This window comes from Labeo rohita, chromosome 22, assembly GCF_022985175.1.
Source record: "Labeo rohita strain BAU-BD-2019 chromosome 22, IGBB_LRoh.1.0, whole genome shotgun sequence".
Classification (NCBI taxonomy): Eukaryota; Metazoa; Chordata; class Actinopteri; order Cypriniformes; family Cyprinidae; genus Labeo; species Labeo rohita.
The window spans coordinates 58,439,591-58,461,444 of NC_066890.1; the positions used below are offsets into that span (position 1 = coordinate 58,439,591).

The following is a 21,854-nucleotide window of genomic DNA, read 5'->3' on the forward strand; positions in this document are numbered from 1 at the left end:
TCACATCACTCACATTCACCACTGAACACAACAATGAACAACTGGACACTGATAATCCTAATGATGATGAGGAAAATTGTGAAGAGTCTCTGAAAATGACAGGAACAGGCAGATGAGCTGGAAAACATGAGGGAAACAAAAACATATAACAATCACTTAAAGATAAATAATTCTAATAAAAAAAATGTAAAAAAAAAAAAATATATATATATATAAGGGGATACTATAAAATATAAATGATTTAAGGAATATCCATCCATTCTCCAAGCTGCTTATCCTCTGTAGGGTTATGGGAAACAGATTTGCCAGTTAATCACAGGGCTAACACACAAAGTGAACACACAGTGGTTTAAACAACCATGAAGAATGGTTGTCTTTAAACATTTTAGAGCTCTGATATTGTCACACCCCAGGACTATTTGTGTTGGTTTCTGCCTCATGTGCCCATATTTGGTTTTTCCTGTGTCCTGCTTAGTTTATCATTATCACCTGTCTGTCTCTCATTATCAACCCTTTATAAATTGTATTCAGTTCAGTCTTTGTTGTCCGTCTCATCAATGTGTATGTGTTTTACTGTGTTCCTTTTGTGGATTACCTGGTGTGGATTTCATTAAAGACTTCTCGATTTCATCTTTACCTTCATGCAAGTTCATTCTACACGTTTTACATGACAGATATTATGTATGTATGTGTATAACCTGTGTATGAATATTTCCAACTCTCCATGAGCTATGTGATTGTAGTCATATATATATATATATATATATATATATATATATATAAAATATGACTATACATTAGCCTTTTATATATGTTTAGATGATATTTCCTTCAGAAATCCAAATTACAAGCTGATTCCATGATTTTTTTTTTCTCAACAGTGAATGATTCTATTCTTCTTTCCTCTACTTGATATGGAAAATATTTTTCCATTAATTCAATTAATTTCATTAGTTTGAGGTATGTTTCACATAACCAGAGTATTGAATAGTTACACACACAAAAAAAAAAAAAAAAAAAAAAAAAAGAAGGGTGATCACTTTGTAAGTGTAGTGATTCCAGAATTTTTGCCAGGGGTTATACATGTACCTGAATATGTGTGACAGAGTTCACTGATGTCCAGTTGTCTGGTCTGGTTGCTGATGGGATTGTTGATCACACAGCTGTAGGTGTTTTTATCCTGATATTCCACCTCCAGAGGTAGAGAGAGACTGATGCTGAGATCAGACACACTGATGCTGGACAATAAACTGTTTCCTTTGTACCAGGAGAGAGTCACATTACCCACATTCACCACTGAACACAGCAATGAACAATTGGACACTGATAATCCTAATGATGATGAGGAAAATTGTAAAGAGTGTCTGATAATGACAGGAACAGGCAGATGAGCTGGAAAACATGCAGGAAACAAAAACATATAACAGTCAGTTAAAGATAAATAATCATTTAAAAATATATAAAGATTTGAGGGGACACTATAAAATATAAATGATTTAGGAACAGGAATAGCCATCCATTCTCCAAACTGCTTATCCTCTGTAAGGTCATGGGGAACAGATTCGCTAGTCAATCACAGGGCTAACACACAAAGTGAACACACAGTGGTTTAAACAACCATGATGAATGGCTGTCTTTAAAAATGTTGTCCGGTCTTATCAATGTGTATGTGATTCACTGTGTTCCTTTTGTGGATTACCTGGTGTGGATTTCATTAAAGACTTTTGATTTAATCTTTACCTTTGTGCAAATTCATTCTACACTTTATACATGACAGATATTATGTATGTGTATAAACTGTGTATGAATATTTCCAAATCTCCATGAGCTATGTGACTGTAGTCATATTTCTATTAAAGAAAAAAATAAATAAAGTGCATACCTTTATTTAAGTAAAGTTGGATGTAAGCATTTCTTTTGGATGGAATTAAATATTTAAGATTTCTTGTTCATCAAATTTCTTTTCTTGAAAAGCAACAAACCCCACATGGCATTAGCAACACAATAAAAAAATGCAGTATCTGCCTTTAATCCCATAGGTCAGAGTGCTATTATGTGACAGCCATTTTAGGACAACTGCACCATGCTAGCAAAAATGGAATGTTACTGTATCTGATGGTCATTTAATTTGCCCCACCACAAATCCTAACTTAACTACATCTTTAAGACCTTTAAGAAGCATTAGCAAATGCTTAGTGCCTATGTTGAACACACCTAATAGTCAAAGCTGTTCACAGTTGTAACGGGACTCGTCAGAAGCGTGAAAAGATCCAAGTGAAGCTTTATTGTACAGATCATAATCAAGACAGGAAGGGTCAGACACCAGCAAACAGTAATATCCAAGGCGAGACAAGAGCGTAATCCAAAAAACAGGCAGAAGGTCAAAATACCAGTGAGCAGTCCAAAGTAGCAAATAAAACAAGGCAATGAAACAAGGGGAAACTATGACTATGAACCAAAAACAATGACCATGAAACAAGACAATGAAAACAGGGAAAATGCCTGGTAAAGTCCACACAGGCAAAAACAATACTTCACAACCTCCTGTTTGGCATGGCCCTCTTTAAATGGCTGCCAAACAGGAAGTCACCAAAGAAGCAGCAGAGGCAACGGTAACAGACAGTCCATGGGCAAGGGCTCCCACTGCTGGTGTGGCGTTACAACAGTTTTCAGTCATGTGACTGATGCGTAGACCTAGAGGGCACAACATCCATTAATTGAGGCACAGTGGGGCTGCAACAAACGTTTTGATAATCTGTTAGTCTAATGGTTATTAGAATGATTAATCAGTACTGTATTAAGATCAGGGCCGCATTAAGACCGCTATGACTTACATTGACAGTGTCACGAACGTATTCCTAAATGTCAGTCGGCTTGCCACCAGAGGTCGCTTTGACATTCACATCACACTGACTGTTACACCACACCCCGGACTACGTTCCCCATCAGCCATTGTGGCTATCACCTGTGCCCAATCAGAAACACTATTTAAACCCCAGACTTCCTTTCACTTGTCGCGGAGTATTGTCTTGCATTTAGCACTTGTTGTGTATTAGCAACTTTACGGAGCCTCTAGTCAGTTTGTTATTCTAGTCTAGCCTAGTTCCAGTATCTTGTCATTCGAGTCTTGTTTCTACCAATTGAGTAGTCAAGCGCAGTATCTCTCCACCGACTGCGCTGACCAAAAGCATGATGGGAAACGCCTGGATGATGACACAGCTTAAAGCTCATTGGTTCAGACAACCGTGATGTTGCCGTTCTTTTCTTAAATGTTTTATTTTTTAATCTAATATCATGTGGTTATGTGTTTAAATTATGCATGAATATTCCCAAACACTATGCCAGTGCGATCTCTGCGTGAGATACATGATTGCTGTGTCATATTTTTATAAAAATCAAAAATACACGTTTGTATTAAAGTAAAAATGGATGATAAATACGCCTTATTATTTTATGATGTAAATCAAATGTGCACAGACAGTCATCTGTTAACACGGGCGCCGAAATGAAAGGCGTGACATTACTAAAGTCTGGCAACTCGCGGTCATCCCGCTCACGGAGGATCAGTGTATGTCACGTAAACTCTGAACGGTGCTGTTAAAGCGGTTAACGTAAGCAGCGAGACATGCGAATACCTTTAATAACTTGCTAATTCTCTTATTGTTTGATTGTAATGCTTTTTGCCAACTTTGGTTTAAAGAATGAGTTAATCCAGCCGAGAGCAGTCGGGGGCGGAGTTGAAAACGGAGGCGTCAAGTCGGACAGTTTTTACTCTGGTTAGTGAAGCTCTCCGGTGTTTGCATGCTCTATCACAGACGAAGTGAATTAAATGCAATATTTATCAAATACACAGACTTTTCAAAAGCGTTTTCATGAGCAACAGAAACACGTTTCATATACTGCTAACATAAACATATACTATTTAAAATATTAATAAAGTGGGGTTATGCTTTTATCAGTGTTTTATGAATAAATGTGACTCAATACATTGCGACTACAGTAAAAACACTTTTACTGTTCTAAAAACGCAGATTTGTCAGTATTAGCGGACTTGAGGATGTTAGATAAACCCAAAACACACGTGATCGTTGTCAAACGGTGAATGTGGTCATCAGAGCTCCTGCAGCCCCTCTGAAGAAACTGCGCTGGCTGAGTCAGTCGCTGCTCTCGAATCGCTATCGCGATTTTTTTTTAATTTGATCGAGCTGCGCAGTGCTGCGTTAAGTCGAACACACCTGATTTAATTTCAGCTCTGTTGTTTTTATATGAAAATAAATATGATGAACAAGACACTCAAAGTGCTTGCTATTTAATGCCATACGAAAGGCGTATTTATCGTCCATAGTTTATAGTTTATGAGGCCGGCGTTCTGCTCATGGGCCGAAATAAATGAGTTTTAATACATGAGTTTTAAATGCATTATTGGATAATGATTGAATGAGACTGTGAATTATTAACGTAATGTAATGTTTTAATTCTAGATGTTTACTTATGTAAATACTGTGTGACTTTGACGTTTTAAGGAGTTGCCATGGAAACGGGGGCGGCAACACGACACCTGACAGGAAAACTCTCTCGCTAATGTTGTCACTGCTTTTAGGTAAGTTACGTGCCTTAAATCATAAATGTTACATAAAACCGTTCCTGACTCCTTACTTGTAACTGACAGGTTTCTGTTGAATATTTACTTTATAGAAAAGGTTTAATGTCTTCGAAAATCCGCCTCTCAAAGACGAGGTAGGCTAACTCTAGAGATTGAGCTCTTGTTTATGAAACTTTGGGCTTTTAATCAAATCTTCTCGTGTGTGTATAGCAGGTTTTGACTGAAGTGTAAAGGTTTTACTGCCATTTTGACTATGGGTTATTGGAAGTACTCAAATTTATTTAACCTAAATGGCTGAAAACAAGTTCAAATGTGTTTTGATCTTTTAAGGTAAACGAAAATTGATAAAAATGGTTCTGTGATTTCAGTAGGACAGAAATAAAGCCCCCACAACAGATGGGAAGCTACAAGGTTTCAAAATTTCTTAAGGGAGCTGCTGACAGCAGCAGGAAATACAGGTGAACTGAAGAAGCTCATGAAATAACTTAATATGCATTTTGTCCCCCACAAAATATATTTCACCTATATCACAATGCATCATTATTCTTTTCTTTTTTTCTGCAAAATTATATATTTATTTATTACAGTAATTATTAGTATATAGTTATTTTCTGCATTTTACCTGTACTTTAGCTTGTTTCCTTCTAATAAACCAGCAACTGCATACTAAATATTGTTGTCTCTGTGACAAATTTCTTGTTTTGATCCTAGATTTTTCCATGCTGATGGTCTGCTGCACATCAACAGACTCAGAGTGAAAGTCCTTCTCCAAAGTGCTATAAACCATTGGACTAGTAAGTAAAATCTCAAACATACACTGCTGTTTCATAAATTTTGTCATAAAAAAGTCTTTTCTCTACCCACCACAACTTTGTGTATTTGATTAATAATACAGTTAAACAGTAATATTGTGAAATTAATATAATTTAAAATGTCTGTTTTGTATTTTTATATACTTAGAGAAGTAATTTATTCCTGTGTTGCAAAGCTACATATTCAGCATCATTACTCCAGTCTTCAGGGTCACATGATCTTCAGAAATCATAAGGTGTTTTTGACTTAACGAGGTGCTGCACAGATCGAGCGAAATCTGACGAATCTTAAGTTTCTGTCACGTGTGGCATCAAAGTACCACAGTAGTTCTCAGAGAGCAGACAGGTGACTCAGCTGGTGCAGTCACAGAGAGCAGAAAGTCTCCAACTTGAAATGTCCGTTTTCAACTCTGTCCCCAACTTCTCTCTGCTAATCTTGTTGCTCGCCGCTTGTAGCCATGGTTCAAGTCAAACACATCTATTCAAACATGCTGGTTTGCTGTTAAAGAAACATTTCTGATTATTATCAGTGTTGAAGCAAGTTCTGCTGCTTCATATTTTTCAGGATTTTTTGATAAATTATTTTAAAAAAAAAAGTTACAGCATTTATTTGAAACAGAAATGTTTGCTCTAACGTTTGATAATGATAAGATATTGATAATAATTAAATGTTTCTTGAGCATTAAATCAGCATGTTAGAATGTTTTCTGAAGGATCAAGTGACACTAAAGCCTGGAGTAATAATGCTGAAAATGCAGCTTTGATAACAGAAATTACATTTCACAATATATTCGCATAGAAAACTGTTATGTTAAATTGTAATAATATTTCACAATATTATTGTTATTACATTTATTGTTGACCAAATAAATGCAGCCTTGATGAGCAGAAGAGACTCCTTTCAAAGATGTAAAAAAAAAGTTTATGAATTTACAACTTTTGAAGGGTACTGCAAATTACAGCTCCTCTAAATGAATGTTCCTTCTATGGAGATAAAATAATTCCATAAAGATTTGCATGTGAAGAGTACGCGTTGTGCAAGTGTACATAAGACGGTACGCGTAAATTAAATTTGCATGCGCAAGAGACGCTTTGTAAAACTGTAAATCGCGTTTCAAAATTATTTGCAGCATTTTACTGTTACTCGTAAGTGTAATTCATGTATTGTGAGACTGCAGCTTCATGCTTTCGCAAAATAAATATGATCTTCATTCTTCTGACTTCCATTTCTCCGCGCTTACACTTTTGGCACATTCTTTTTGCTAAAATACGGTCAAAAGCACTGCAAGCCTGTGAACAGTGATTTGCACATGAAAACAACAGTTTAAAGATCTGCAAAACAGATTGACTGTGTTGGACCAATCTGTATGTGTAAAAAACAGACTGTTGCAAATGTCTAAATGACTCGTTGTGTATGTAGGACACAAAGTTGCCGAAATAATCCGATATCTACAGCTCCATCTTTCTTTTATCTGCGCTTTTGGCACGATTCTCTCACTCACTGAGTTTCGCAAGCCTGAGGGGGAGGGCGGGGCCACCACCTTTTTGCAGCCAATCAAATGAGACTCTCGCTTACTCCATTTACTCTTATCTGATTGGTTCAATAAACACATCACACGCATGGTACTTTTAATGTACACATACATTAAAATAAATAAATAAACAACAACTTAATTAAAACATGATCTCATGTGTTTATCCTGAATTGCTAGCTGGTGTTAACATTATTAACTATCTGGTGATTGGTTTGGCTTTACATTGAAATGCATATATCATATAATATGGCCTAATATATAGCTGATTTTAAACATTACAAAATGATATGTGACAATGCTCAAGACTATAGTATCAGAGTGCTATGCGTTTTATAAAACCTTTTTATTATAACAATAAAGCTACATAAATTTTGTTCATTGTATTTAGCACTCAATTGTATACTTTGAAATTTTTGAAGATTTTAAAAATATTTTGTAAAATCCCCTTAAATTACAACATGTTAAAGTGAAAAATAAATAAATATTACTATATATATTTACTATATTGAACCAAATTTTAGTTGAGTCGTCCCTGATCAGTAGACAGGTGAAAGTATGCATGTTATTATAAATTATAAATTATGCTGCTAGTGACTACCATTTTGATACGCCTAAAGAACATTTTATTTCACTGTATTATGCCACTGTTTTCATAAAGAAGTGTCTAGAGTCATAAAAAATTATGTATAGTCGTCAACTATATTTTTGTCCTGTTGTTTTATGTTCAAGGCTGTTTATGCAGGCTACAGTTACTTTTCATAACATTCAGTATAAGCTAAGCAAGCCTGCACTGACAAAGACAATTAAAAGGAAGTAAGGACATGTTTGGGTGGTGTAATATTATTATTCAGTGTCATTAATCAATATAATAAGATAACTTGTTATTTAAATAACTGAAATAGCCTATAGACAATAATGTGCGATAATTATTCAACACACTGCATGATGCCATGGTAAATTCAAGCAGTGCTTCACCTAATTAGTTATTAATTTAAATATATTTATTATTTCATTAATTCATTATTTAAATAAGAGAACAACACTAAATAAACTTTGGGTAATCAAAAAAAAATAAAAATAAATAAATAAATAAATTATATATATATATATATATATATATATTAAACCATAGATCAGAGTTTTATTTTTATTATTTTTTATTTTTTTCAGGACATGGCAGACTAAATACAACACAGTAGCAAACAATAAGCAATAGAAATGGCAAAACAAAAATGAAATTAATATAAAGTTTGAAAAATATGAGTAATGTTAGGCTAAAACATCTAAATATGAGATCACAGTCAGATGAGCCGTATGATGTTGACTCAAACGAATGGCATTTAGTGCTTCTAACCTCTTCAGCATCCATAAATCGCCTTTTACTAATTTTGACTTTATTTATGAATCTCAACTGCTAATTCAGTGAGTAAAAGGCGTAAAATATACCCCATGGCAGTTTTAGTGTTAAGTATCATCAAAATTGCAATATTACAATAAACTATCATATATTGCCTTTGAGGAGGAAAAGGACACAGTGTGTTTTTATTTAATTTAATTTAATTTTATTTTTAATGTAAGATAAGAGTAAGGCCCAATCCCAATTCTACCCCTTACCCCTACACTTTCCCCTACCCCTCCGTTTGGCGCGTTCACGTGCCTCAATTGGTCTCAATTGGGTGTCTCCATTCTCTTTTGGTTAGAGGGGTAGGGGGAAGGGAAAGGGCTAGATAGCCCTCCAAACGAAGATTTTTCGGGACTTCACTTCAAACGAAGGGCTAAGAGAAATTTCCAACATGGCTGCTCACTGCTCACTCAATCTTGTGTTTGTGTTTACGGTGATGTTCTGTAAAGAAACGTTTGCAAAAAAAAAAAAAAAAAAAAAAAAAAATCGCTAAAGTTTGCTAGCGGATAGCACTGATTGCAATATATTTTTATCTACAGGGCTCGAAATTAACTTGTTTACTTGGTAGCACTGGTGCTCCCAACTTCAAAAAGTTAGGAGCACCAAAAAAATAAATAAATAAATAAAAAATAAAAATAAAAAAAATTAGGAGCACCAAATGAATATTAAGGTTGTATTAAATACAACGACACAACCTATAGTCTACAGCCTAGATATGTTATGTAGCCTAATTTGCGCACATTGGGGAGTCGCTCTCTAAACGTGGGGTATTAAAATTGCTTTTGAATGCGCGCGCGCGTTTTACTTTCGGTTTCGTTTTAACGATGGCGCTAAACTCTCGGCGGTGCTGGGCGTGCATTCTACAATACAAGACATTAATTTAACAAAACAATTTGAAAGTGGGGGGGATTTTGAAAAGTGTGTCCCCAGTGGAAATTACGCCCTTGCGTGAGTGAAACTCTGAAGATGAGTTTTCATTTGATGTGAATGTATGCCGCGTTGTACAGTATATTGAGACGGAGGCGCCAGAATTGCGTCTGACAGGATGTGCGCTGTAGCACGAAATATAACATATTTCTTCAAAAGCAGATTGTGGAGGCATTTTATTTGTCCACAATCAAAACTCGTCGTATCACACACCCCTAATTTCATTGTAGTTTACAAATCCGGAACAGAGGTTGGTTGAGAGAGAGAAATAACGGCCTGTTCCGAGTTTCAGCGGAGCGCACCCAGCAAGCAATTTTTGGTCTAAAAAACGTCTATTAGCCGTTGAAACACAGCCCAGACGTCTAGGCTAAAATAAGGTTGTCATTGGGCTGTCAGTGAAAATTTAATAGACGTCTAAACATAGACCTAGAATAGACTAGACATCATTTAGACCACTATTAAACGAATACATCTAAATGTCTAATAGACATTGAATCTGCGTCTAGGCTAAAACAAGACTGAATTTGGGCTGTCAGTGAAAATCTAATAGACGTCTAACCATAGCCCAATGACAGACTAGTCATCAAATAGACAGCTAATGAATGCCTACATATAAACATCTAAAACACAATAAAATGGCCATCCATCCAAACAAATAAAAGCTGTATATGTAGTTAAGAAAAATAACATTAACAACTTAAGAAAATACAAAATGATAAAAATGCAAAAGAATTAATGACAAAATAAAATATAAATGCATTACACTCCCTTTTATTATGATAAAAATTTAACAACTTAATAATAATAATAATAATTATAATAATAATAATAATAATAATAATAATAATGATAATTATAATAATTATATATATATATTAAATACCTTATGATATTTAAAAGAAATAAATAGTACAAATCAAGAGCATGTTATCACACTTAACATTAAAACATTGTGGATAAATGACATAAAATGACATAAAAACATAAAAAAAAATAGATTAAAAAAAGATTAATCAATTTGTTGGTTTACTTATTTTAACAAATAAAACAACCAACAGTGAACTCAAAGGAAATTTTTTTTTTTTTTCTTGTATAAAATGTTTTCCAACTGCATTCCTCAAGTACAACTCAAGTACAAGTTGGTCATCACTGCATCTGCAAAATAAGAAAAAAACAAATAGCATAAGAAAAGCTTTTTGAGAGAGAACTGAGAGAGAAAGCTCTGAATATGAGGGAATTTTTAAAACCCTAAAACAGAATACAGATTGAGGTGGTTAACAATTGCGGACAAAGTTCACTGACATTTTAAAATCACCAGTAAAGGAATTATTTTTTTACATTTCTGATTTCTGCTGTAAATTATTAAGTATTGACACCACAATGTTTGATTAATGTGGCACACTTTGAAGACTTTACCTTTCCAGCTTCCTTCTGGCACTGTCTTTGAGGTTTCTTCATTCAATTCTGCACAACTTTGACACCTGAATAACACATGCCAATGTCAGGCAGGTAGTATTATATATGCGTCACTGTAAAAGTGTCCAAAATTGTCTGGCACAACTAATTTCATATCAACACAGTATCACTGCTTATACAGTTACTAAAATGTAACCCAGTACACACATTAACCTTAAATGTACATGGAATAATTATTCACCCCTACTGTTTTTATTACATATTGTCTTCTGATTGTACCGGTTAGGTTTTAATGCTGCATTGCACATCTTAGCTATTTGTACTATTTTAATACCGGTGCAAACTTTTTATAATTGAACATTTTATATTGCAATTTGAAATAATTTGTATTTTTGAGCTTTAGTATCAATTTGGAAGTTTCAAACTAAATCTTACTGTACTTGTACAATAACAAAGATACTCTATTCAATTAGCTCATGCTTTCTCTGTATGTAACAAGCCATTGTTCAGTCATAAATTCAATATAATAGTTAAAATAAATGACTGAATTTGTCAAAGATGAGAGCTCTAGTGAGGAAATGTTGTTTTGGAGTTTTCTTTTTTTTTTTTTTTTTTTAAACACCATTGCTGCCTAGATCTCTTTCCAACAGCTTTTCCAGATGTAGAAACTCCTCCTCAATTTGTCCAATTCTTCTGAATGTGTGTTCACTGTATAAATTAATATAGATTAATCAAAGCTGTTTGTTCTGTTGTTTTGCTGTTTTAAAATCTTGAGTTTGTAAACACATACAAATTAACTTTCACTCTATTACCTATTAAATTTTGCAATGAATCCTCTGATCACATGCATGCTGTACCGTGGGGCCTAATTTAGTCCATAGGGATGACTATCATCTATGATCTGTTCCCTTCACTAAAATGTCACGGTTCCTACACATGATAACAAATAAAGTACAGATCAACAATGAACACATATACTTACCAAGACCAAGCAGGAAAGTCCTTTATCTTTTGTTGTTTGCCCGTTGATTTCCCACAGGTAAACTTGTTCTCTCGTGTAAAAACAAAATTCAAAACGGCTGAATTATCGCGGGATCTTGCAACAGTGATCTCTACTAACTTTCAAGTCTCGCGTTGCCAGTAGTCCTGTCTCAGTAGGGAGACAATTGCGGTTGGGAATTGTTATTGCATATTTATTTATAAATTGAAAGAAAGTCAAATTATGTTGTATAATGTGTATGAATGTTACACTTTTTGTTGCATGTGGAATGCATGACATCATATTATTAAATGCAATTAAACTTTTGAAACATTTAAATTAGCATTATTTTGGCATAATTAATGATGCATTATTTAATAATGCTATAAAATAATGAAATAAAATATAAAAAATTTAAGACTATTTCGGCCATGCTCATTGCTGGTTTGGCTATAGCCAAGCTGTTAAAATTAGACACTGATTGCCTCGATTTTGCCGGTTGGGCTAAAAGCAGATTACACATAGCCCGTCCGACTCAGAGCTAAAACGTGGCTACATATATATCATGTCATTAACTGACACTGACCTCTTAGTAGATATTATTGACACCGGAAACATGATGGTATATCAACCATCTCCTGCGCTGCCTGAACAAAAACTACAATGAATCAGATTTGACTATGAGTGGGCTACAAATAGCCGGTCTGACTACGAGCTAAATCTCGGCTACAAACAGGCTACACATACAACATGTCAAAGAAATGAAATCAAACACATTGTAAACGCTGTTCACTTTGCTTACGTGATGGAATATCATACATCTCACAAGTTATTTTGCCAAAACAATGACATGTATCCAAATTCAAGGTTTTTGGGCTAGAAGGGGGTCACACACAGCCGGGCTATATTGGGTCTATAGTTAACCGAGACGGTGAAATGACGGCTATTGCTTGCTGGGCAGTGTCAGTGACAGGGAGTGATCGACGGCTAATATCTAAAATCTGCATTAAAGTTAAGAATGTACAGATCGAGTTTCATTAGTTGTGTGAGAAAACGGCGAAACTGTCACTGTATCAACGTATGATGACCTATGACAGTGTAGTAGTGGTGTCCCATTTCTTAGGGGAACATTTTTAACCCTTCCCCTTCCCACTTTGTTTCAAGGGGCAAGGGGAAGGGGCGAGGGGTAGGCAAAGGGGTAGAAAATAGAATTGGGATTGGGCCTAAATGGAGTCCGCGAGAGTCTCATTTGATTGGCTACAAAAAGGTGGTGGACCCGCTCAGGCTTGCAAAACTCAGTGAGTGAGAAAATCGTGCCAAAAGTGTAAGCGCAGATAAAAGAAAAACGGAGCTGTACATATCGGATTATTTCGGCAACTTTGTGCCCTGCATACACAACAAGTCATTTAGACATTTGCAACAGTTTGTTTTTTTACACATACAGATTGGTCCAACGCAGTCAATCCGTTTTGCAGTTCTTTAAACTGTAAATGAATTACACTTACGAGTAACAGTAAAATGCTGCAAATATTTTTTTCTTACGCTTGAAATGCGATTTAGGCTTTTACAAAGCGTCTCTTGCACATGCAGATTTAATTTACACTTACAGTCTTATGTACACTTGCACAACACGTACTCTTCACATGCGAATCTTTATGGCATTATTTTATCTCCATATCCTTCCACTTAAAGGGATAGGTCACCTAAAAATGAAAGTTTTGTCATTAATTACCCACCCTCATGTCGTTCCAAACCCTCAAGACCCTTTGTTCATCTTCTGAACAGAAATGAAGATATTTTTGATGAAATCTGAGAGCTTTCTCATCCTCCATAGACAGCAAGGGTACCACCAAGGTCAAGACACAGAAAGGTAGTAAAGACATTGTTAAAATAGTCCATGTGGCATCAGTGGTTCAACTGTAATTTTTTGAAGCTATGAGAATGCTTTTTGTGTGCCAAGGAAACAAAAATAATGACTTTATTAAATGATTTCTTCCCTTCTGGGACAGTCTGTTGTCATTATCAAGAGTACCACGATGCATGTGTGTGCTTTCCTCTGCTTGTAAACAAGGCGCAGCATATGCATGTACTACGTCAGCAGCATTACACACGTGAGTCGTTATACTGTCTGTACTCTGTAGTTACCAAACACCTCTGAGAGGCTAAAACAGGAACTCAGTGTATTTGCGACGCAACAAAAATACAGTGTTGGTAAGGGAAAAATTATCTTTTTTGTTCTTCTTTATTGCACAGACTGACGGCATAAATATTTATTGTATTATGTTGATCAAAAAAGAACACATCACCCCTGCTCACCCCCTCTCCCTCCTTCTCTAATTGAACAGGTGATTAATATTCTCATTCCCACGTAACCCTGTGACTCTCCACCACGAACACGTGACAGAGACAAAAACACATTAACTTTTTCATGTCCACTACACTCTCCATAATGGTGGCAAACTGTACCAGAAAAAAAAAGAAATCGTTGAATAAAGTTATAGTTATTTTAGCACACAAAAGTATTCTTATAGGTTCATAAAAGTACGGTTGAACCGCTAATGTCACATGGACTATTTTACAGATGTCCTTACTACCTTTCTGTGTCTTGACCATGGTAGGACCCTTGCTGTCTATGCAGGGTCAGACAGTTCTCGGATTTCATCAAAAATATCTTAATTTGGGTTCTGAAGATGAACAAAGGTCTTATGGTTTTGGAACGACATGAGGGTGAGTAATTAATTACAGAATTTTCATTTTTGGCTGAACTAACCATTTAAATGATACTGTGACATACGTAGTCCATTCTGTAGAGACTGTGTCTGTTCCCTGAATACTGAGGGCAAATGATATATTTACCAAGGGATCTATAAAAATTCTAATTGTGATTAAACCAGATAGTAGCAAAATAAGCACAAATAGGGGCAACAGTAGCTATGTAATGTAATGAGGTCGCAAAACTCTGGACTATTGATAATAGAGAACATATTAAAGTCCACTAAAGAAAGCAGTGTGTTTTTGTATTTTATTGCTTAACTTTGAAACAGCCTTCCTGATAATTTTTTAGGCACAATCTTTTAGTTTAAATTAGATTGAAATACACATTTTTAGCCAAGTATTAACATAACACATCTCATAGCACTGCACTACAGTTATATGTGATTAAAGCAGAAGTCCACTTCCAAAACAAAGATTCACATATGATGTACTCACCCCATTGTCATTCAAGATGTTCATGTCTTCCTTTCTTCAGTCGTAAAGAAATTATGTTTTTTGAGGAAAAAATGTCAGCATTTTTCTTCATATAATATACTGATATGGTGCCCAATGTTGATCTTCCAAAATGCAGTTTAAATGCGGCTTCAAACGATCCCAAATGCGGTTGTAACAATCCCGGTCGAGAAAAAAGGGTCTTATCTAGTGTAACGATCGATTATTTTTATTAGAATAAAACAATTGATATACTTTTTAATGTCAAACGCTCATCTTGTCTCACTCTACCTGGACTGTTTTGTTCCGGTTCATGACAGTTAGGGTATGTCAAAAACTCCCATCTCGTGTTCTCCCTCAACTTCAAAATCATCCTATATCACTGTTTTATCTTTTTTATTAAGGGTGTTTGATCTTCTTTGCATGTTCACTTTGCAAAGACTGTGTTGATACTTCTGCAGTGATTTAGGATGATTCTGAAATGATTTTTGAAGTTGAGGGAGAAAATACGGTCTGAGTTTTTTGACATACCCTAACTGACTTGAGCCAGAAAACACAGAGTTCAACGACAGCAAGGCAAGACGAGCATTTGAGAACAAAAAGTATTTAAACTGTATATATTTTTTGAAAATAACCTATCTTTCTGCAATTTAGACCCTTCTTCCTCGGCTGGGATTGTTTGAAGCCACATATAAATTTCATTTTGGAAGTTCAAAATCAGGGCACCATATCAGTCCATCATATGGAGAAAAAATGCTGAAATGTTTTCCTCAAAAAACATAATTTCTTTATGACTGAAGAAAGAAAAACATGAACATCTTGGATGACAATGGGGTGAGTACATTATATGTGAATCTTTGTTTTGGAAGTGGACTTCTTTTTTAAATAAATCACCTTTGTCTGAAATAATATGAACAGCTGCTATACTAATCTTTCTCCTTTTGCTTTACTGTTTCTATCTCTGGATGCTCATCCCAAGGTTACTAGAGTTTACGCCAGTTCCAGATTGGATCCAGCCTCACTTGTGAAGACTTCAGATGATGACAACACTCAACAAGACTTCAGATGATGGCAACTGGACACACAAAACGGACAAATATTATCCATATATTGCCTTTAAGGGTAAGTTGGATGATTTTCAACCTGCTTTGTATTATTGCAGTGTTTCTAATATCTGTAAATGAACAATATTTAATCTTTCTCTGAGTTATGTGTACATATCCCCTTTTATTTGTAAGCAACGGTACTTCTGATTGGGCTGTGGCTGCTATTTTAGCGAGTTTGAAGTAAAAGTATTTGATGGACGTATAATATGTGTCAGGAGCATTCACTCAGTATCATTATCTCATTTTTGAATGAGATGGCTTTTAGCTGGTTTTGCATCTGAACTCTTCAAATAGACATGCTAAAACAAATTTGGTAACAATAAAATATAAGGTGAGAAAAAATAAAACACTTCTTAGGGCCCTAAACATAACTTAACTTTTGATAAATTGATGTTACATTGTATACGTTTCATTGTTTTAATTAATTAGACATGTTTTTTGATTAATGCAATTAAATATACCCATTAAAAATGAGTCCAGAAAAATTAAAACAGAAAAAAAAAAAGAATTAAAAAAAAAAAAAAAATGGAATTTGAAAAAAAAAAAATAAATAAATAAAATTGGGGCCCTATTTTTGCATGCAAATATATATTTTTAAATGTATTAGTTTATTTGTGTAATATTTTTGTAAAGTTATAATTTTGTGATAATACTTTGATATGTTTGCTATTTGCAGTGATTACTATTTACTATTTTTCATAGTCTAACAATGTTGTTTTGTGCCACTGCTTTGGCAAAGTATCTGTCAAATGAACTAAAATCGAAAGCACAATATGACTTTGCTCACACGATGAGTTCATGATCCAATGTTTTCTGAGTATCAGAAGAGTGGTGAGTCAGGTCATCAACTTTTTCTTTGTTAAATTTGCACACTGAACATGGGTTAACTTAGAACTCTTATTTTTGAACTCTCAAAGTGCACCACATTAACTTTAAAATATATCCAATTTTCTCCTGGGGGGGCATGCCACCCAGACCTCCCTAGAAGGATCCAGGTACACCCACCTGTGTCTAACAAAATCTTACGTAATTATGATGTGAGCTCCCATCCACCACTACTAGCACCTGATGTTTTGCCACCAGCCCCTTCAAATCCTAGAAACTGGTAGTTGCAATAATATAACAAGCGCTCAGCGTGTCTGATCTGGTTTAGCGCCAGCCAAAGCGCCAAAGCAGATTTGAATTCAGCAGTTGATCACGTGATGCGCTGAACGTTCGAATCACACTGGTGTGATCGTACACTTCGGGGACCAGCCAAGAATGATCACACCAGTGTGATCGTACGCGTGGAAGGGTTAAAATAATTGACAAAACATAGGTAGACAAAACCGTAATTGCTTACTCACCATAGGCAGTAACAGTAAATCTGTATTTTTTTTTCTTTGTCGCTGCTGATGGTTAATTGATAAAGTCCAGAGTCTGTGGTTCTGGTGTTTGTGATGGTCAGAGATCCAGTCTGATGATCCAGCTTCAATCTGTCTCTGAATCGTCCATCAAGAACATTATTGTATATGTTGAAGGTTTCAGCCTCTTTATTGATTTTAGCTATAAGAATCTCTGGACGTTCAAATGTCCATGTCATCACACAATCTGTCTGTAATTCAGTAACACCAGATTCTAGAGTCACTGAATCTCCCTCCTTCACCATCTTCACTGTATCTGAATCACCAAACGCTAGAGAAAAGAGAGAGACACTCTGTAAAAATAAATATAAGTCAAATTTGAGCTGAAATTTGTGTGAGAATAACCTTTAGACATCAGAAGTGAAAGAAGGTTGCAGGCAGCTATTACAGAGTCAAACATGTCAGTGGCAGATCTGTTTGAAAAAATTTAACCTAATTGTTTTAGGCCATAAGACAGGCCTTTCAGGAAATCATGACACACATCTTTTTCTTTCTTTTTTTTTTTTTTTTTTTTTTTTTTTTTTTTTTTTTTGCTTAGTATTGCACTCACTTGTGATCATTCAAAGTTCAAAGTTGTTTAATTACTTTGGTACCTAAAAATCAATAAACTGAAGTCAGGGCTTCAAAAAGTTAGGAGCACCAGTAAATAAATAAATAAATAGGAGCACCCAATGAATATTAAGGAGAACCACAACTGCCAATTGAGTGAAACAGCCAGCAACATTCTGATGATTACAGATTTTCTCAATTGCTTAAACACATTTCTTAAAGTTTGTTTAAACACAAATCGAGAGCTTCTAACTCAATTCAAGCTCAAAATGAAGCTCTCCACTCAAAGCAACTCAATCTTGCTGAAAAAAACAAACAAACAAACTTTGCTGTCAGACATGACACACAAACCCTCAAAAACTCACACACTACAACACAGTTGTACAAAACAGACCAACACTTCCGAGTCTTTTCCTTACGAGCTCCCAGTCACTCGTCTACAAGATGGACAAAATCAGTTTAAGGATTACTTATCATTGCTTGAACAACTGTGTGATGGTAATCAGAGAAATATGGCTGGATAGCGCTGTTCCTGACTTGACAATCAAGCTAGTGGGCCACTCTGTTTACCACCCTGTTAAACAAAACCAGCATATGCTGGTAGGTATGTTTTGATGTTTAGATGTCCTAGACCAGCAACATGACCAGCAAAAGACCAGCATAAATCAGCTAAGGACCAACTTAAACTAGCATCAAAACATACCTACCAGTATATGCTGTTTTTTTCACCAGGGCGAGCAGATAGAACTGCTGACTCCGGTAAGAACAAAGTTGGTGGAATGGGTATATATGTCAGTAATGCCTGCTGTACATCTGCGGACATTATTAGGACACATTGCTCCCCTGACATTTAATATATTTCTTTAAAATGCAGACCTTTTTACACACCGAGAGAGTTGGTGGCGCTTGAAAACGCTTTAGTGACAGCGTTTTTCCAGCTGAGACGCTTGCTATGATTTGGAATAGGCTATCCACGGCAGCAACGTATTACTACTATCGCATTTTAAAGAATTTTAGTTCATATAAAAAAAGCAGTAACCAGTAATATTTACTTATTCACTGTTGTAGGCAGTCGTTGTAGGATGGTTGGTCGGTATTTGTCTCGCCCCTCCTCTATTTAGGGCTAATGCTGCATTCACGCCATGCCATAATTCTAAGATGAAAACACGTGACATTCTACTCTATCTGAATTATGTGTTTCTATGGCAACACAAAGCCCTCACATGTTCCTGAACTCGTAATTACAACTTGTAAACTCAGAATGTTTTTAGAATTACGCCTTAAACCAGTAACAGATGTACCACGACTGTAGTCAGGTTCGTTTTGGCACTACTTAGGTTACAAAAAACGAGTTAAAGTCAAAAAAACGAGTCAAAAAAATATATTTGTGATACTCTCCCATTCACTGCTCTCGGATTTTACCCAACTATGACAACTTCCGTTATGAGAAACCTGGTGTAGGCACGCATTGCTGGATCATCACGTCCATCACGGTCAAAAAGTTTGTTTGACCTTCTTTGGCGCACACCTCTGAGTTAATCTGAGAGCACAAATACACCCTACACTCTCCAGTGGCATGAAAGCAAATTACAACCAAAAAATGGCTCCTTCACCCAAAAATGTGAGAAAGGTCCATTAAGGTAATTAGGACATGGTGTGAAGGCAGCGTAAGTAAATAGTGACGAGTGCTGCATTTTAAAATTATCAACACAGCTACAACAACAACAACAACAACAATAAAAAACATCCAAAAGGAGTGCAAAGGGAAATTAACTTGTAATTATTATGGCAGTGCATCAAAATTCAGTGTCATCAGTTTGCCAAAAAGAACACAGATTGTTTTACGCACCATTTACACATGGTAGGGAGCAGGTGTATATTTCTTTCGTGCCAGTTAACATTTAGAAAATATGAACATTTTCATGAATTCGAAAATTTACGCCAGAACGGCTTTATCAACGATTTACACAAAAATTTGTTCTGCTGGTGTTTCATGAATGTGGCCCAGTGTAACACTCAGACTTTTTGCATTTAATTTAATATTATAGTCTTGTCCTTATTAATGAAAATATATCAATTGTATTATTAATTAGTACACCTACAGCTGTTTCTTGTATCAAAAGATGACTAGTGTATTTCAAGTAGTCTGTGAGTTATGAAGGAAAATGTAAAAAAAAAAAAAAAAAAACATGTTACAATTGCCCCCAATCTCGCCTATATTGAGACGGAGGCACCAGAATTGCATCTGATAGAATGTGTGCTGTAGCACGATACTATATTTCTTCAAAAGCAGATTGTGGAGACATTTTAATTGTCCAAGTTAAGAAAGTAAAGATAAAGTTTAATTGGTTATGTAACATTGGACAGAACGACGAAGCCATCACTGTATCAGCTTACAACAGTCAGTGCAGTTAGCAGAACAGTTTCTCACACTCGCACAAATGCTCCCAAATGTATTTTGAGGTCATGCAGATTACATTTTGGGAGCATATATGTGACCAAAATGGTTGCAATTTCGAGCCAAAACACACAGATCACTTAAGTTTGTCTCTTCACTTGGGGTAAATTTTCAAAACTGACAGTTATTTCCTAGTTTGATTCATAACTGTAGAGTCAAAACCATATTAGATGTTAAAACTTACCAGCCAGGCACAAACAGCAAAACATAAATGAATAAAACATTTTCTTCCGCAGTTCAGAAAAATAGAAATGTCTATAATGTAGAGACAGTCTATAATGACTGAGATGAAAAATACTCTGCCGTGTGACTCCACTTAGCATGTGTGAGTGAGGATGTGTGTTTGTGTGTTTCACAGTTGTCTTGGGTTTTGTAATGATGAGTCTGCTGAGTAAGGATCCATGTGCAGTTTATTTATCACAGAAACTGATAGGAGCAAGCAGAGAACAAACAGAATCAAAATCCAGATCTTAGTCAAGGCAGGTGGCAGAGAATCACAGTCCCATAAACAATCCAGGTCACAGACAGAATAAAAATCCACGAAGAAACACTCAGAAAAGATCACCAAGGCAAATCAGTTTCAGGTATGTTGGTTTATGGAAAATGGAGTCCAAATGAAAATAGTCAGTACTCTGGTGAAGGTTCCCTCTGGTGGTGTAGAGGAGGCAGTACGGGAGCTTCACTTATAACAGGTTTAGTGTTATCCACGCCCTTGGTTTCCTACACATTTTTAGACAGGGTGCTGGTAATGATAGGCCTACTGCATTGCAGCATTTTTCACTATACAGCCAACAGTGAAACACACATTAAATTCAAGACTGGGCTGTTACTACACTAAGATTGGGGTACTGTGCATTGAATTATGGGCTGGCTGCAGTTAGAAAGCATCCAGAGGGTATGTATGTGTGGAGAAACTGAAACTGTGTAATAATGGAGTGTATTAGCTATTTAGATATTAGAATTTCTGCACAGAATTGGACCTTATGTAAGCATTTAAATCTTGAAGTGGAGTTCATCAGATAAACTGAGGCACCAATAGGCTTCTGATGTGTCTAGCCTGTCGCAAATCTCAAAAGAAGAAGTAGCCTAGTTTGTGATAAGTGAGATGGGTTTAAACGAGTATAGAGTCATATATCCACATATTCCTTTGTGGATTATTCCATGTCCAATTGTAGATTTAACTTTATTGGGCATGAGAGAAAAGGGTAATGGAGAGAAAGGTAATGGAGGTAGTAAAAGAAAAAGAGTATATAAAGATTAAGTTTATGTGGGTTCCAGCTCATGTGGGAATTAATGGCAATGAAGAGGCAGATAAGTTGGCTAAGCAAGCAGTAGAGGACGAGTGAATGGAAATTGAATTAGCACATAGTATGAAAGAAATTAAGTCTGTAATAAAAGAGAAAGAGATACAGAGATTGCAGTGTTGGGATAATGAGACTAAGATGTATTTACATGCA

The 21,854-nt window shown here is 35.6% G+C and overlaps 2 long non-coding RNA genes across 2 annotated transcripts; both read right to left on the reverse strand.

Annotated features, from left to right (window-relative positions):
* LOC127153753 (uncharacterized) lies at positions 1 to 20,983 on the reverse strand. The gene is made up of 4 exons (XR_007825324.1): positions 20,582 to 20,983; positions 17,334 to 17,661; positions 1,090 to 1,392; positions 1 to 117 (listed from the first exon to the last, which is right to left on the reverse strand). It is a non-coding gene; the product is annotated as an uncharacterized LOC127153753 (long non-coding RNA).
* On the reverse strand, positions 10,300 to 11,830 carry LOC127153755 (uncharacterized). The gene is made up of 3 exons (XR_007825326.1): positions 11,678 to 11,830; positions 10,696 to 10,760; positions 10,300 to 10,434 (listed from the first exon to the last, which is right to left on the reverse strand). It is a non-coding gene; the product is annotated as an uncharacterized LOC127153755 (long non-coding RNA).
* Positions 20,984 to 21,854: the final 871 nt, after the last annotated feature.